The sequence below is a fragment of the Mixophyes fleayi genome, chromosome 11, assembly GCF_038048845.1.
Source record: "Mixophyes fleayi isolate aMixFle1 chromosome 11, aMixFle1.hap1, whole genome shotgun sequence".
Taxonomy (NCBI): Eukaryota; Metazoa; Chordata; class Amphibia; order Anura; family Limnodynastidae; genus Mixophyes; species Mixophyes fleayi.
In genome coordinates this window covers 18,132,508-18,150,027 of record NC_134412.1, presented here as the reverse complement: position 1 = coordinate 18,150,027, position 17,520 = coordinate 18,132,508, and the positions used below count along the sequence as shown (strand labels likewise).

The following is a 17,520-nucleotide window of genomic DNA, read 5'->3' as shown; positions in this document are numbered from 1 at the left end:
TGCCAGGGTAATAGTTAAAAGCCAAAAATAATTTAAATACTATATTAGTGAAACTACAAGTCCCAGCAAGCCCTGGTAACCACTGACAGATTTATTCACACCTAGTAACTATATACATTCAGTGTAGAAGTCTAAACTTAATTTTCATCATTGCTGTGTATTGCAGGCATTCTCCCTTGCAGCAAAACCACAACCCAAAACATGTAGGACCAGATTCAACAAGGATATTTTGAGTGTATCATATGGAAAATCACTCTGCGCATTCCCAGATTCGGGAGATACGTCTGTGAACGCAGTCATGTCCGCTGCGTCTTCGAACGCAAAGGACACTTGCTACAGCCTACGAGTGAATGGGGCGAGGAAGGGGCGTTTACAGTACGGGCGTGCCAATCTCAAGCGCACACGGTCACTTCCGAATCATGCTCTGAGCATCTCAGAGTTACTTGTTTTTCTGTCGTATCTCTTGCTCCAGCTACAGGGCTAGTCTAAGTCCTGAGTACTAGTGATGACAGTCACGTATGCATGCTATAACATGTGTTTGCAATTACAAGCAACTGCAAAAATGTATTTTATGCTCAGTAGACATTAGCAACATCCTAATAAATGTATTTCAAGGAGGAAAAAAAACACTTTTTTAACTGTTTTATTATTAATGCCTATATTATTAATAGGTGACATTAATGCAATATTTTTTTTTTATTTTTTATGTGTGTTCCTTGGCAAATTTATGATCCACATAGGTACTGGACATCTCCTGCAGAGTCCAGTAGGTGGCACTCTTATATCAAATCTGTTTAAATAAAACTTGGAAAATTATTATACAGTATTGGTTAATAGTAAAATGGAATGAAAGAGAGTTTTCTCATATAGTAACTATTAGGAACGCTGTACACAAACTAGTGCTACTCCAGTGTCATAATACTGATTGTTCTTTAGATAAGTGAGTTAACTAAAGTCTTTTTTTTGGGGGGGGGGGGAAGGGGGTTATACAAGCCTATAAGATATATATATATATATATATATATATATATATAAAGATTTAGATGTTTTTACACCTTACCTTACCTTACCACCTTATGTTCTTAGTGAGTGTTGTCATTTCACATTGCCGCTGCTTTATTTCAAACACAGTGCCATTCATCGAAGGAAGTGGGCAACTCCAAACGCTTCCATTTTCCTGGTTCTCCCCATCTGGCCACCAGTTCCGCCTAGTCTGCAGTCAAAAGTACTAAGGATTTTTTCCTTGTTAGGTAAGCGTCTTTACCAGCCATTCTCGAGAAAATGAGTGACCGACTTGCCTCCTGCTGTTTCCCAATCCTACGCTTCTCAAAGATGGGCACTCTCCCTACTTATTCGCCAACAGGGGTATCCTAAGATTGTCATCTGCCTGTTTTCGTGGAAAATAAACGGTCTAGTTCTCCTGGGGCTGGTTGACTATTTGGGGGGGGTAGACACATCACAGTTCCAACCGAGGGAGAGTTCAATAACAAAAAGGTGTGTCAGCAATATTTCTCAAGTGGTCAGTGATCAGATAAGATATATCATAACGGCCGGAGAGACAATAATTACTAGGGGTGTGCACCGGCCACTTTTAGTGTTTTGGGTTCTGATTTGTTTTGCCAAAACACCCGACGAAAGGTTTTGGTTCTGATTTAGGGTTTTGGGTTCTGATTTATTTTTAAAAAAGCATAAAAAGTGCTAAAATCCAGTTTTTGGTTTTTTTCCACTCCTACGCTATTATTAACCTCAATAACATTCAATAACAATCATTTCCACTAATTTCCAGTCTATTCTGAACACCTCACACCTCACAATATTGTTTTTAGGCCAAAAGGTTGCACCGAGGTAGATGGATGTCTAAGCTAAGCGACACAAGTCGGCGGCATAAACACGTGGCCCATCGTAGGTGGCTGTGTAGGCTTGAATGGCCTTTTTCTGCTCTTCCATCCTCTGCAGCAGAGGGTGGAGTTCAAGCGCGTCACTACCTCTTGTTTTTGTTGATGGCAGGGCATGTTCATGCTTTTTTGATGTAGCAGGAACAGTGAATGTAATTTAATATCTGATACTAATATTTCTGCACTACAGGAACAGTGAACGTAGCTTAATATCTGATATTAAGATTTCTGGACTGCGTAGTGGAGTGGCCCCCGGTACCCAATTTGGTACCGGGGCCACAATACCTCCTTCAACTTGGTTAAATTCCACTGCACAGATGGCTGCTCCTCCATCCTCTGCAGCATATAGAGGGTGGAGTTCAAGCGCGTCACTACCTCTAGTTTTTGTTGATGGCAGGGCATGTTCATGCTTTTTTGATGTAGCAGGAACAGTGAACGTAGTTTAATATCTGATACTAAGATTTCTGGACTGCGTAGTGGAGTGGCCCCGGTACCCAATTTGGTACCGAGGCCACAATACCTCCTTCAACTTGTCTAAATTCCACTGCACAGATGGCTGCTCCTCCATCCCCTGCAGCATATAGAGGGTGGAGGTCCAGCGCGTCACAAGAACAGTGAACAATTTTTTATAGATTGCAGTATTAATGTTTCTGGACTGCAAGAACAGTGAACAATTTTTTATAGATTGCAGTACTAATGTTTCTGTACTGCAAGAATATATAGCACTAGAATTTTTTTTATATTTTTAAAATTATTTTTTTATACTTTTTTAAAATTATTTTTGTATAATTTTTTTTTTATTTTTTTTTTTTTTTATTTTTTTTAAGATTTTTTAATACTTTTAAAATAACTATGCACTTAGCAGAACAAAGCACAGGACAAAAGCACCACTGTACTCAGCAGCACAGAGCACAGGACAAAAGCACCACTGGACTCAGCAAGGACAGAGCACTGGACACAAGCATAAAGCACCACTGGACTCAGCAAGGACAGAGCACTGGACTCAGCAAGGACAGAGCACCCCCACCCTCCCTCTTCCCTGATGTCAGGCGAAATGAAGATGGCGGCCGCAAGGTGAGAATTTATGACATCCGAGTCTCGCGAGATCCTACGCGAGACTTGGATGTCATAGCCTCGTTTCGGATTCCTTTGGCGGCCGGAAGTACCCGAACAGTGCTCGGATCCCATCGGATCCGCACTGTTCGGGTGGGCTCGGATTAGCGGAATCCGAGCCCGCTCATCCTTAATAATTACACCCACAGGTGGAGTGTAGTATATGCTCTGAATTTATCAAGAGAAATCATCATATATTTATAATGTTTCAGTCGCATAGACATTTTAGCACCCCGCAAGCATGAATGACAAAATACAGCATCAGCAAATATTACAAAGAAAATATACATAGCCTGTGAAACTGGACATAACTTACAAATCATAATTGCAGTACTTGTATATCCTTGAAACTTGTTAATCAAACTAAGTCCTATTGTGACTTGCAAAGCTGTAGTTCTGAACTCTGAAGAATATTTTTCTGAACAATCCAAGTTAACTCTTTCAGGTGACAAAAATGATAGTATTTAGCATATTACTTATCAAAATGAGATTAGCAAACGCTCCTGATATTTCTTCAATATTTTGCTATAACACTTGTAAAATAAAAATAAATAAAAACATTTCATAAAGCAATAACGTTTATAAAGTGTAGCAAATAGGAAATCAAACACTTTCTCATGTATTTGAACGCCTGAGAACAACACTTTGGTAAGGTCTAAGAGCATAAGTGGGATTCAAAGTCTTCATGCTCTTCCCACTGGCATTCTACTCTATGAATGAAACCAATTATCATTAAGGAACTTCAAACCATAAACCATTAAGGTCAGGTAGATGGAAGGTTGATATAACAGCGGAGATGTGTAGAAATCAGACTCAAGTTCATCGCTACAACGGCAGAGAGCTGCTGCCCGCCAATAATATTATCTTTAGTTTATAAAGTGCTAACATAATACGCAGCACTGTACACCGAGGGGATCATGACATAAATTACATACTATGACATGAAACACTTGAATGACCACCAAAGAGCCTATGATGTCAAGGTGGGCGGGCAACCCAATGTCAAACAGACACATTTTAAATCACAGGGAGACTTCATAAAACTTCAATTGCCAGCGATGTGCGGGGGGACATCAATTCAATGGCCGTCGATGTGGTGTGGGGACATCAATTCAATGGCCGGCGATGTGCGGGGGACATCAATTCAATGGCCGGCGATGTGGTGCGGGGACATCAATTCAATGGCCGGCGATGTGCGGGGGACATCAATTCAATGGCCGGCGATGTGGTGCGGGGACATCAATTCAATGGCCGGCGATGTGGTGCGGGGACATCAATTCAATGGCCGGCGATGTGGTGCGGGGACATCAATTCAATGGCCGGCGATGTGCGGGGGACATCAATTCAATGGCCGGCGATGTGGTGCGGGGACATCAATTCAATGGCCGGCGATGTGGTGCGGGGACATCAATTCAATGGCCGGCAGTGTGGCGCACATCGCTGAAAATTATGGTAGGAATATCTGCTAATTATTCCTCCCTTCGAGTGTAACAGACGCCAACCGGCGGTTGTTATTATTACAAGGAGAGACCACACCCACTTATGTGTTAATGGGTCTATACTAACTACAGATGGTTGTAGAATTTGTAAACGGTCGGGGGGGGGGGGGGGGAATAATGCTGCCACTTTTTAATTATTTGTTTTTTTAAGGCGGTTTTGACCAGGTCCTCCTATTGTTGCAGGTCAATTGCTGCTAGTAAAAAAAAAAATACATATTTAACAAAAACAGACAGCATAAGTCCCCTTCTATCATAGTCAAACTGCATTGATTGGGATGTAGTTGAAAAGTCGACTGTGAAAATGTCTACAGTCATAATGTCGACATGTAAAATGTGTACAGGGTTGTAAAGTGGACAGTCAAAATTTTGATATAAATGGCTATATTTATAACGACAATACAGGGAAAAATAAAAAGCGGCAATACGTTTAAATAGAAAAAAGGACCAAACGAAACATTGTTTAGATAACCATTAGGCAACATGTGGCTATTGGCTTTCCTACAATTGTGGAACTACAAGTCTCAGTGTGCCGGGACACATTATTCCTAGTGCAATGCAGTATTATAAGGCAACCTGTGTCTCTCCAGCTATTGTAGAACTACTAGTCCCAGCATCCCCAGTCCACTGACTTCTGTGTCATTGAGCCAAAGCTTTGTTGGGAGCAGAGGGGACTACATGAGCAGTCAGTGAGTGCTCGCTCTATCAGCATCTCTGCAGCAGGGGGAGCGGAGAGAGAGATAAATACACTATCACATGGAGATCGGAATGGATACTGTTCCTGTAATACAGAGACAACTGTGTCAGGCACAGAGAGAAGCACTAGATGCTTGCTGTTGAGGGACGAATGCAGTGATGTCATACACTACACCTGTCTTACCCATTGATTAATTGGGCCTGGGCTAGGGTCCTATCTCTTTTATTATATTAAGCATGCTAAATGTTAATAACTTGTGCAGCCATTTGTGGGAGACAGTTTGCGTTGGAAAAGTCCTCAAGAAATAAAATACCTTTAAAATAAATAAAGACAAGTGAATAAAAAACTACATGTTGCTTGTCGTATGCAATTTGTAAAACACAAACTGATAGTGTAGAATTAGACTGGTGTAGTATCAGACATGCTTAAGTGTGATTTATCAGAAGCATTAGTAAATCTAATAATAGTTTGAGCTTCTATAAGTCTCAGTCCGGTCATAGTCTCTGGTAATGAGTTTTGGCCAATTACAGCAGGGAGAGGGAGGTCTCCCAGAAATGTGGGAGTCTCCCAGACATTTCGGGAGAGTAGGCCACTATGCATTAAAGAAAAGCAGCTAATTTATCTCTTGAGACTGAAGTGTCTTTTACACTTCTGTCTCCAGTACTGATGCCATGTTGTCTTACCTGTCAGTCTTTGATTAAATCTTGGTCTCCATGAAAATGGCCCCCTCCATAGGCATCTATACATGGACATAGGACACAATTTCTGAACTGTGTCATCATGCCACAGATGGCGAAGCCAACCACGTCTTGTACTGGCTCAGCATCAGGGAGAATGCCAGACTCTTCAGGGAGTGAGGGGGATCACCCCTGATTCAGGGAGTCTCCCTGACATTCAGGGAGAGTTGGCAAGTATGATGTATGGTTACATTTATAAATGTGCCTGTATAAATTCTGCTATCACCACTTATTGAATATCTGGATATCTAGATAATGAAACTAGGTTGGCTGCAGAGCGATCGTAGGTCACTTTTACATGTCTATATATCACCGTCCATGCATAATTCAACAATGACTGGAGAAAATATACAGTATGGGGCTGTGTGTTATAATCAGCATAAGGAAACGGCTATAATTATTACAGGGATGCAGAAAAATCCCAACATATGAGGTCATGTTTAGCCCACACAGAACACAGGGAGTGACATAGTCTTGCAGATAAAACCTGTTTGCAGTTCCAGAAATGACACAAGTCGTTATTTTATCATTATCATCTTAGTTATTGCCTTCCTACTTCTATCGATTCTGTAAACAGTTTTATAGAGGTGAGGTGTCTAGCTATTGTGTAATGCAGACGCTATGATTCACTGGAAGAGAAGTAAAGTAGGGTCAATGGGAGTGGAGAATACTTTAGTAATCTGCAAGATCTCTTGCACAACGTAGCTATTGAAACCAAGATAGTGACATACATAGGTTAAGAAACCAAACAGAATGCCACTTTTGTGGCTTAAGTGCTTGATATTGTCACTTATACTGCACTTCACACAGTTGCATTCAGAATAAAACACTTTGGGCTAGATTTACTAAACTGCGGGTTTGAAAAAGTGGGGATGTTGCCTATAGCAACCAATCAGATTCTAGCTGTCATTTTGTAGAAAGTACTAAATAGATGAAAGGTAGAATCTGATTGGTTGCTATAGGCAACATCCCCACTTTTTCAAACCCGCAGCTTAGTAAATCTAGCCCTTTGGCTTTTAAAAGCAAGAAATATATTTTTTTTTTGGGGAGGGGGGGGGGGGGGTGTTGCTCACAGCCAAACAGCACCCTCTTGTTTGTCCACTAAATAGTTCAGATGTCACTGATACTGACCCTTGCCCTCCTGCCTTCAGATTGAAACACTTTAATTTTAAAAGAAAGTATATTTTTCCCCCAATAGTTTACTAGTATACTATTACAACCAGTAGCCACTGATTGTCTACTCTTCACTCTCTCGCACCCAATTGATCAGCACACTATTCCAGCAGACTGATGTGTAAATAAACTCTTAAGATTTTTGCAGTAAAATCACAGCTATTTCAATATCAATTGACTCTTTCACCCTGTCTAACAATATAACAATCTACAAGCCACTTTATGAGCACAGAAGGGCAGTATATATCCTACTGACATGCTATCACTTCTAGAATGGCAGCTGAGAACAGGAGGGAGGGTTCTATATAGTCGATATCGATCCAAAACGCACGAGATCTGACATGTTACCGGAGAAACCGAGTCATGACTAGGTACCCCAAAATTTGGCTCTGTCGGATGTCTCCAAACCCAAAATGCTGTCTATAACTGAGTGAGTATATCGCCCCTCTACAGGAAATGTGGTTGCCCTAGGTGAAGACCTCTCACGTGACCTTTTCTAAAAGTTTATCTAAGATCCCAGTGTGAGTTGTTACAGAACAATGCAATAATCCATACCTTGGGAGATAGACTTAACTGCTTTCGTGGTGTGAAAAAAACATCATTTTCTGTACTGTAAAAAATTACGGAGGACACATTCCTAGTAACTAGCCTTGATCAATCATTAGTAAGACGCTGGATCACTAAGTGTAAAGCCAATTCTATGTAAAAAACTAAAACACTATACAGTATATCTATACATATAAATGTCTAAGAAATGGTGAGAATTCATTGTGATCCCTAAATAACACAAAATAGGACTTAACAGTACAAAAAAACATCAATTTAGTATAACAATGAAGTATACATTTGAATGACACAGCAGGGCCTTTGACGTTGGGGGGGAAAAACAATACAATTCAAATCTTTATATACATTTCTTAAATATCAAACTGGATTAATATTATTTTACCAGACAGCATTTAAATAAGTACGGTATCAAATGGACATTTAAGGTTGGGGGAATACATATGTGTATATAGAAACATAGAATTTGACAGCAGACAAGAACCGCTTGGCCCATCTAGTCTGCCCATTGTTTTATTAACTTATTGTAACTTCAAACTCTTTTTGATCCTTTATTCTTTATAAGGATATCCTTATGTCTATCCTAACCATGTTTAAATTGCTCTACTGTATTATCCTATACAACCTCTGATGGGAGGCTATTCCACTGATCCACTACCCTTTCTGTGAAGTAGTTTTTCCTCACATTTCCTCTGAACCTACTTCCCCCCAGTGTCAGTACATGTCCTCCTGTTCTAATACTTCTCTTCCCCTCATTGTCAGTACATGTCCTCATGTTCTAATACTTCTCTTCCCCTCAGTGTCAGTGCATGTCCTCCTGTTCTAATACTTCTCTTCCCCTCAGTGTCAGTGCATGTCCTCATGTTCTAATACTTCTCTTCCCCCCAGTGTCAGTGCATGTCCTCGTGTTCTAATACTTCTCTTACCTCCAGTGTCAGTACATGTCCTCGTGTTCTAATACTTCTCTTCCCCCCAGTGTCAGTGCATGTCCTCGTGTTCTAATACTTCTCTTCCCCCCCCCCAGTGTCAGTGCATGTCCTCGTGTTCTAATACTTCTCTTCCCCTTAGTGTCAGTGCATGTCCTCGTGTTCTAATACTTCTCTTCCCCCCAGTGTCAGTGCATGTCCTCGTGTTCTAATACTTCTCTTCCCCCCAGTGTCAGTGCATGTCCTCGTGTTCTAATACTTCTCTTCCCCCCAGTGTCAGTGCATGTCCTCGTGTTCTAATACTTCTCTTCCCCCCAGTGTCAGTGCATGTCCTCGTGTTCTAATACTTCTCTTCCCCCCAGTGTCAGTACATGTCCTCGTGTTCTAATACTTCTCTTCCCCCCAGTGTCAGTACATGTCCTCATGTTCTAATACTTCTCTTCCCCCCAGTGTCAGTACATGTCCTCGTGTTCTAATACTTCTCTTCCCTCCAGTGTCAGTACATGTCCTCGTGTTCTAATACTTCTCTTCCCCCCAGTGTCAGTGCATGTCCTCGTGTTCGAGTACTTCTCTTCCTTTGTAGAATATTTCCCTCCTGTTCCTTGTTCAAACCCTTGATATATTTGAAAGTTTATATCATGTCCCCCCTTTCCAGGGCCGGACTGGGACTAAAAATCAGCCCTGGCATTTAAAACACAAAGGCCCACGTGTTGTGGGCCCCATGCACTATATTGTTGCACACTGATGCTGGCGCAGTGCACGTTGCTGGTGCAGTACAGCATGATGTAGTATGAGTGTATGTGTGTGGGGGGTATTTATTTCTCCTAATGACCCTCAACATTACATTGTTAGCACCCCAATTACATCAATAAATACCATGACAATACATTATTAGTACCCAAATTACAGCAATAAATAACCCCCCACACACACTCATACTACATCAATCACCCCCACATTACAGCGTCCAGCGTCACCTCCCACATTACAGCAATACCCTATCATATTTATTAGCAATACTAAGCCCCAAACACACTACAACATTGCCACCAGCACGCCCTCCCATACTACAGCAATACCACCAATTATACAGGCGCCACTGTAGGAAACAATGTTTTGCTTTTTTCAAATCTCCCACAAAATAGCAACAACGAACAGAGTACTTACACACATATAGGTAACAGGTGCCCTTTTCCCTCAATTAAATAGTAACGGCAGAATTTTCATGAATCATTCCACATGAAATAAAACTAACATATATCTAAAAAAAACATAACTATTGAATGATCAGTTGAACCCACACGGCCGTATTAAAAGTATTTCCATCTACAGCAAAATGTCAGAGAAAAATATTTTTGTTTTACTACAGTAATTGGATATGCGTCTTTTCTATTCATTTTAAATAACACAGTATATAAATTAAGGGGGCTAGAGGAGGTGGGTGAGAAATAATTGGATGTGATCCATCAGTTTGATTAGATAGGAAACATTTAGATTATTTACCTGGAGACGTCTACCCCCTTGACTCACAGGCAGGGCTGACAAGAGGAATTCTGGGCCCTGATACAGCAACTTCTTTGGGCTCCCATCATATTCAACAATGAAAGACTTGCCTTTGGCAGAAATTCATATGATGCCACACCGTAGTGTGCCCAGTTCATATTATGCCACATCGTAGTGCCCCAAGGTCATATTATGCCACATAGTATTACCCTCAATTCATATTTGGTCATGCAGAAGTGCCCACAAATCATATTATGGCATAGTAGTGCCCCCAAAACATATACCTTACAGTAGTGCCCACAAATCATATTATGTCACAACAGTGCCTCCAAATCATATTATGCCACAATAGTGACCCCAAATAACATTATGCCATAGTAGTGCCCCCAAATCATTAGTAAAGCCCAGACAAAAACTCATTCACAAATAAAAATTGGTACAGCATATCAGATACTGAGTGTGAGTCCCAAGAGCAGCTTAATACATCATTTACAATGCAAACAAAAATAGATATATTGACACAATTACAGAATTTTTTTTTATGACAAGCAATGTTTTTTCCTCTTAATTAAAAATCTCTGTACAGATAAATATGCAAAAAACATTACAGCGCAATAATGAGCAATACATAGTGTTAAACTTTATTGGATACGCTGTAGTGTCCCCAGTTCAAGAAAGGATGGTTAAAAACACATTGCATATGAGAAAATATATGAACTTACCTGATTATGGCATCCTGTGTTCTGTTCTCCTACTGGGCGCGCTGGGCGAGGAGGGATCAGCAGCTGTCAGCTCAAACAGGCAGTCGGGAGCAGGAACACAGTGCAATGTTTGAAGCAGAAATTTAGGAGTGGGGGTATAGAAAATATAAGTGAATGGAGTATGAAGGCTTGATTTTTTTTTTTATTAACACTTGTTCCCTCTGTGCATTTCCATTCTTCATTACTACTTGTGTTTTATGATAGCTGCATCCCTGACATTCGAATTCTTGATATGTCTCTCCCTTTACACTTTCTTTTACCTTTGCCCCTGCACCATCTTCTCCTTTGTCCCTCTCTCCTTTCTCCGCTGGCTCTCACACATCTTTCTGCACCACCTACTCCCCTGGCTCTCTCACACGTCTTTCTGCACCCTCTACCCCCTGACTCTCTCACTCCTCTTCCTGCACCCCCTACCACCCTGGCTCTCTCACCCCCTCTCCCACTGCCCCCTTCCCCCTGGCTCTCTCACCCCCTCTCCCAGCACCCCCTTCCCCTTTGGCTCTCTCACCCCCTCTCCCAGCACCCCCTTCCCCTTTGGCTCTCTCACCCCCTCTCCCAGAACCCCCTTCCCCTTTGGCTCTCTCACCCCCTCTCCCAGCACCCCCTTCCCCTTCGGCTCTCTCACCCCCTCTCCCAGTACCCCCTTCGGCTCTCTCACCCCCTCTCCCAGTACCCCCTTCGGCTCTCTCACCCCCCTCTCCCAGCACCCCCTTCCCCTTTGGCTCTCTCACCCCCTCTCCCAGCACCTCTGGCTCTCACCCCCTCTCCTAGCACCACATGGCTCTCACCCCCTTTCCCAGCACCCCATAGCTCTCACCCCCTCTCCCAGCACCCCCTGGCTTTCACCCCCTCTCCCAGCACCCCCTGGCTATCTCAACCCCTTTCCCAGCACCTCATGGCTCTTCCACACTCTTGACACCCCCGCGCGAGAATGATGGCACCCACGCGCCCCCCCCCCCCGAAAATCGCGGCACCCCCGCGACCCCCCCGAAAATCGCGACCCCCCCGAAAATCGCGGCATTCCCGCGACCCCCCGAAAATCGCGGCACCCCCGTAAATCGCGACCTGAGGAACCAGCCACCAAGAAGACGGGAGGAGTCGGCCCGGCCCATCCAGCCATCGGCCCTTCTGGCATTTGCCAGAAGTGCCAGATGGCCAGTCCGGCCCTGCCCCTTTCACTTCTCTGTCAGTCGGGGGTAAGCTTTGTGCTGCAGGCCATGCACCATTTTAGTTGCCCTTCTTTGTACAGTCTCTAATGTATTTATACGGAGATATGGCCTCCAGAACTGAGCACAGTATTCTAGATGAGGCCGTACCAATGACCTATACAGTGGCATTATTCTTTCTGTCTGCTACTGAATCCACTTCTTTAAAGTACATGTATAACACATTTTGTGTTATAATATTATACTATTGCTCCTCTTTTTTCATTTCATTCTTATGTATAGATACGTGGAGCTAAATGCTGCTTGAAGGTCATCCAAAATTCATGATTCACAGATTAACTTTGGTTATTCTTTTTATGGTACCCATGTTACACACGGGTGCGACAGAGCACTTATTGTCGTTTCTGCACTAGTAAGCGCATATATATATATATATATATATATATATATATATATATATATATATATATATGTATCCGACACAGGTATGCTGAACCATTTAACTGTTTATTAGCAGTTGTCAGGATGGTAAACAGCTCCAATGTTGGTTCAGCAGTCGTCCAGAAACAGTACACAAAAATCCCCACCACCTACATTTGGCTAGACATCACCTCCCTATCTGCAAGCCGGCCACTTACTGGCATTAGTGGTCCCACCCCCACATACATAATGCAAAGCATTCATGATCAAAAACTTTTTACGGGTTCTGAAATGACCTTTGATACTGCAGTCTGTTCTGTGTGTCTGCGTACAAGTGCTGTGTAGAACTTACACGCGGATTCAAATAAAAACATATATTTTCAATATACTTTGCGTGCCATTGATTACAGCCAGAACTACGCACCAGTTCTGTGTTCTTTTTTAAAACGCAACTTCCGTGCAAGTTGCATTAGACTTGGATCAGTCCCTGTGTGTTTGTCTTGTTAATGGTGTTTCTCTTATGTGCTAAAAACCTTACTTTAAGTAGTTGTGGGTCTTCCTTCGTACTGAGCAGTATCTAAATTACGTGGGAAGTCTTGCAATTTATAAAATCCATTTCATTAAAATGATCACCTGACACATAATAAATTATATCTCTCACCCTATTTTAGATGAATCTGCAAATCATGTATATATGTACATCCATAGTAGCCTGCAGCTCTTTTTGCTAGCCAAACTAATATGTCTGATGACCCATTTAAATCACATCTTAAAAAACTATGCACCAAAATATTTATTAAATTATTGTACAAATAATTGCAAACATGTGCAAATGATATTTACAAACAACTTTCGGCTTATCATTAATAAAGGGTTTTAATTAGAGATGCTCAGGCTCGGTTTTCTGAAAACCGAACCCACCCGAACTTAGTGACATTGCTCAGTGCCATTGCTCAAACAGAAACAGGGGTAGCAGTGTTCTTGTCACTCTCCAGTCTCCAGTGACATTGCTCAATGCCATTGCTCACACAGAAACAGCTGTAGCAGTGTTCTTGTCACTCTCCTGTCTCCAGTGACATCGCTCAGTGCCATTGCTCACACAGAAACAGGGGTAGCAGTGTTCTTGTCACTCTCCTGTCTCCAGTGACATTGCTCAGTGCCATTGCTCACACAGAAACAGTGGTAGCAGTGTTCTTGTCACTCTCCATTCTCCAGCGACATTGCTCAGTGCCATTGCTCATACAGAAACAGGAGGGGTAGCAGTGTTCTTGTCACTTGACAAAAATTGACTGGAAATTAATGTTATTGAGTTTAATAATAATGTAGGAACAAAAAAAGAGCCAAATTATGTGATTTTAGAAAAAAAAACGTGATCCAAAACCAAAACACAAGAGGGCGGTTTTGCCAAAACCGAAACACGAAGTTAATCCAAAACCAAAACACGGGGTTCAGTGAACATCTCTAGTTTTAGTACGGAATCTTGATGTAGGATAAAGGTTAGTTTTGGGTAATGTCTTTAATCTGATAAGATTTATTGTAAAATTTCAAAACAAATGATATCATTGTATTATTATAAAGTTTGTGTTCATACTTCTTGTTTGACCCTAACAATTAATATCTGTCTACATTACTTATTTGCTCAGACATTACAAGATTAGTTAGTAAGCCCCTGTCCTCAAATTTCTTTTTCAATTAAAGAAAATGCTTTAGTCTCAAATGTCTCATTTTGAGAACAGTTCCTCTTAAGCCTATGAAATTGATATTTTGGGATATTACATATCCAAGGTCTGATGACTATTTGTAAAACATGTATAGTTGCTGGAGTCTAGCGATTTCTGAAAGTTAGAAGAAATCATATTGTAAATCGAAAGGGCGATATTCGGGAAGTTAATGGTTGTCTTCCAATAATTGTACTTGAATTGCAATTTAAAAGAGTTACAATTAAGAAATTAAACAAAATTGCAAGCAGTGTCAGAACCCACATCCCAAATAATAAATGAATCATCAATATAGTGTTTATATAGCATCAACTTTGCTCCAAAGGGACATCCCAAATTAGTTGTTGTTCAAATCCTCCCATGTAAAGTTTAGCGGAACTTGGAGCTCATTGCTGTTCCCAATGTTTGTAAAAAGAAAGTGTTACTAAACTAGTTATAGTAACATAGTAAGTTAGTTGATGAGGTTGAAAAAAAGACACCAGTCCATCAAGCAACTGCCAATATGTTTCAATTGTGAAAATCCCCCCAGACACAATATTGCATTCCTATTTTTACCCTATATCCACTACTATCCTTCATTTTAATGGTCGTATCCATGGATACACTTTTCCGCCAAAAATTTGTCTAACCCTTTCTTAAACATATCTGTTGAATCTGCCATCACAACCTTCACTGGCAGTGAATTCCGTATCCTGACTGCCCTTACTGTAAAGAACCCCTTCCTTTGCTGGTTGTGAAATTTCCTCTCCTCTAACCTTAGGGGGTGACCACGTGTCCTGTGTGTAGTCCTTGGGGTAAAAAGTTCCCATGAAAGTTCTCTGAGACAGTATGAACATAATACAATCCAAAATAAGAGAATGCTGCCTATCTGAGAGTCCACCATCATTTTCTTATATATCAGTTGTTCCCCACTTCTGTTATATTGTAAGTTTATTTGGGCAGGGCCATCAGGGGCGCACAGAGGATTTTTCAGGGGGGGGGTTTCCTCCACCCCCCCCCCCCCAAAAAAAAACCCCTAGAGAGCTGCCGCTCCGTTTCGGCTGCACTGTACTATACAGCAGCCGCGGCGCTGTCAAAGCAGCGTCCGCGGTGGTGCTGTATACAATACAGCACCGCCGTGGACGCTTCTTAGACAGCGGCGCGGCTGCTGTATAGTACAGTGCTGATATGTAGGGCACTTTTAGCAGGGGGGGGGGGTTTCTGGAGACCCAGAAACCCCCCCTGCGTGCGCCACTGCCGCCTATACCTTCTATATCATGTCACAAATTGTCTATTATAATCCCCTTAATGCACTGTGCGTTGTAATATGTTGGCATGTTATAAATCAAGGATAATAATAATCTTTCGCTTTTATAACTTTCTTCTTGAAAACTCACCTATTTATTCCATGCTTTACACAGTCCATCCAGAGGTTTCCATACCGCATAGACATACTCATAATTCCAGAACAGGTGCTCATCACTTTTTCTGAAGCTCACCTGCAGTAGGCCAAGCACACTCACCCCCACCACATCTCGGTCTAGTCGTCATTCCATCCGTTCCCATTTTTTATCACCACATTTTAACCACATCCTTTATCCTCATCAAAGCGATGTTATCACCTTTTTCTCGTTAAAAACCTCCTTTCATACTCAAATCAAGTCAAATTTCCTAATATATTTTGCAATCATCTCATACCATTGACACTTACCACATGCTAACAGCTGTCTGCGAGTGCTTCTAAGGAGAATTAAGTCCACATAATACCATACATCATGCCTGTCATACGTTTTATCATACAGGCATTTTACTCCTCTCAGCTTGAACACTGGCACGATATCAATTCCGTTCAAGGACACTCCCATATCTGGGAATTCCATACCTCCATTCACTCTTACATCAAAGCCCCTCTTATCATTCTTTCTATCTCTCAGATATATCACAGATGGAGGAAACACGTTCGCCACATACGGTAGCATAGCCAACACTACCACTACTTAGTGTAACTATCACTATAATAATCCACACTTCCAAATATATAACGACCTTGCTAATGTAGCCCCAGCGTTCTCTTCTATATAGCCTAGTACTTTCATATATCTTCCTCCACTGCCTGGAACCAAGGGGCTTTATCTCTCATGATCATATCATAACACAGGCTCTATTATACATACAAATGCAATCACAGACAAAGTTCACCCCTACTGTACTCCAGACTCAACGTTGACATTCTTATATGTTATCATTAACCGACACTCTGCTAGACACTTTTTTTAAAAAACATACAGTACTTATTTTATTTATAGGAGGATATGTAGCCATTCACATCAGTCATACCCCGAGATTTCAAGTTAAATTATGTACTACATATGCTGACTAAGCAGGGCCAGATCATCAATCAGATGATCTAGGTCTCCACTTGGGACCCGGCGGGTTCTTCAGAGCTCACCCGCTGATGGATGGGCCTAGGTTGCCTAGCAGATGAGCCTCATTGCAGTGATTATCAAGGTTGGCCCTGTCCAAAAGGGGACAAGCCCTGCTGGTGCTCTGCTTCCTGGTAGCTGGTCCCTCCTCAGGTCCAGCCACTAATGCAGTGAGCCATGGAGCAGAGATCCATTGCTCTCCCATCTCGCCACCTCTTCCTTCTCCTCCTTTTCCTGCCCCTTCCTTCTCATCATGCTGTATCAATACCAATGGGGCATTGTTTACATGGCACAACCTACCTGAGTATTGGTGCATCCATTTATGACCACAGACTACCCATCCTCTAATGGCTATTTCCAGCAGGACAGCACACCATGTTTCCAAGCGCACTTCATCTCAAACTGGTACCATGAACATGACACAGAGATCATGGTATTGGGAGGGCTCAAATCAGTGTCTTGCCTATTATTATTGTCTTTTATTTCTAAGCTGCCACAAAGCTCCCACAGCACCATCCCTAAGGGGTTTAAAACATAAAACACAATAATATAAGTACATACAGATAAGAATAACGGGTGCAGATAAGCATAATAATAAGTGCATGGATGCAATTATCAGAACATGGCATACTAAAACTATTCAGCATAAGACAAAACAGGGACAGAGAGGAGGACGGAGCGTAGGCAGACATGACACAGAGCACAGACACGAGGTAGAGGACCCTACCCACAGGACCTTACATGCTAAAGCAGGCCTGTCCAACCTGCGGCCCTCCAGATGTTGTGAAACTACAAGTCCCAGCATGCCCTTCCAGCTATCAACAGGTTGTCTACTAGCAAAGCATGCTGGGGCTTGAAGTTTCACAACACCTGGAGGGCCCCAGGTTGGACAGGCCTGTGCTAAAGGGAGGGGGTAATGAAATACAATAGGAGCAGATGGGAACGATAG

At 42.0% G+C, this 17,520-nt stretch overlaps 1 protein-coding gene across 1 annotated transcript in view; it reads left to right on the top strand.

Annotated features, from left to right (window-relative positions):
- The window catches only part of LOC142107491 (cell adhesion molecule CEACAM8-like), a 368,458-nt gene that overhangs the window by 217,360 nt on the left and 133,578 nt on the right, over window positions 1–17,520 (top strand). The gene's annotated exons all lie outside the window — the stretch shown is intronic.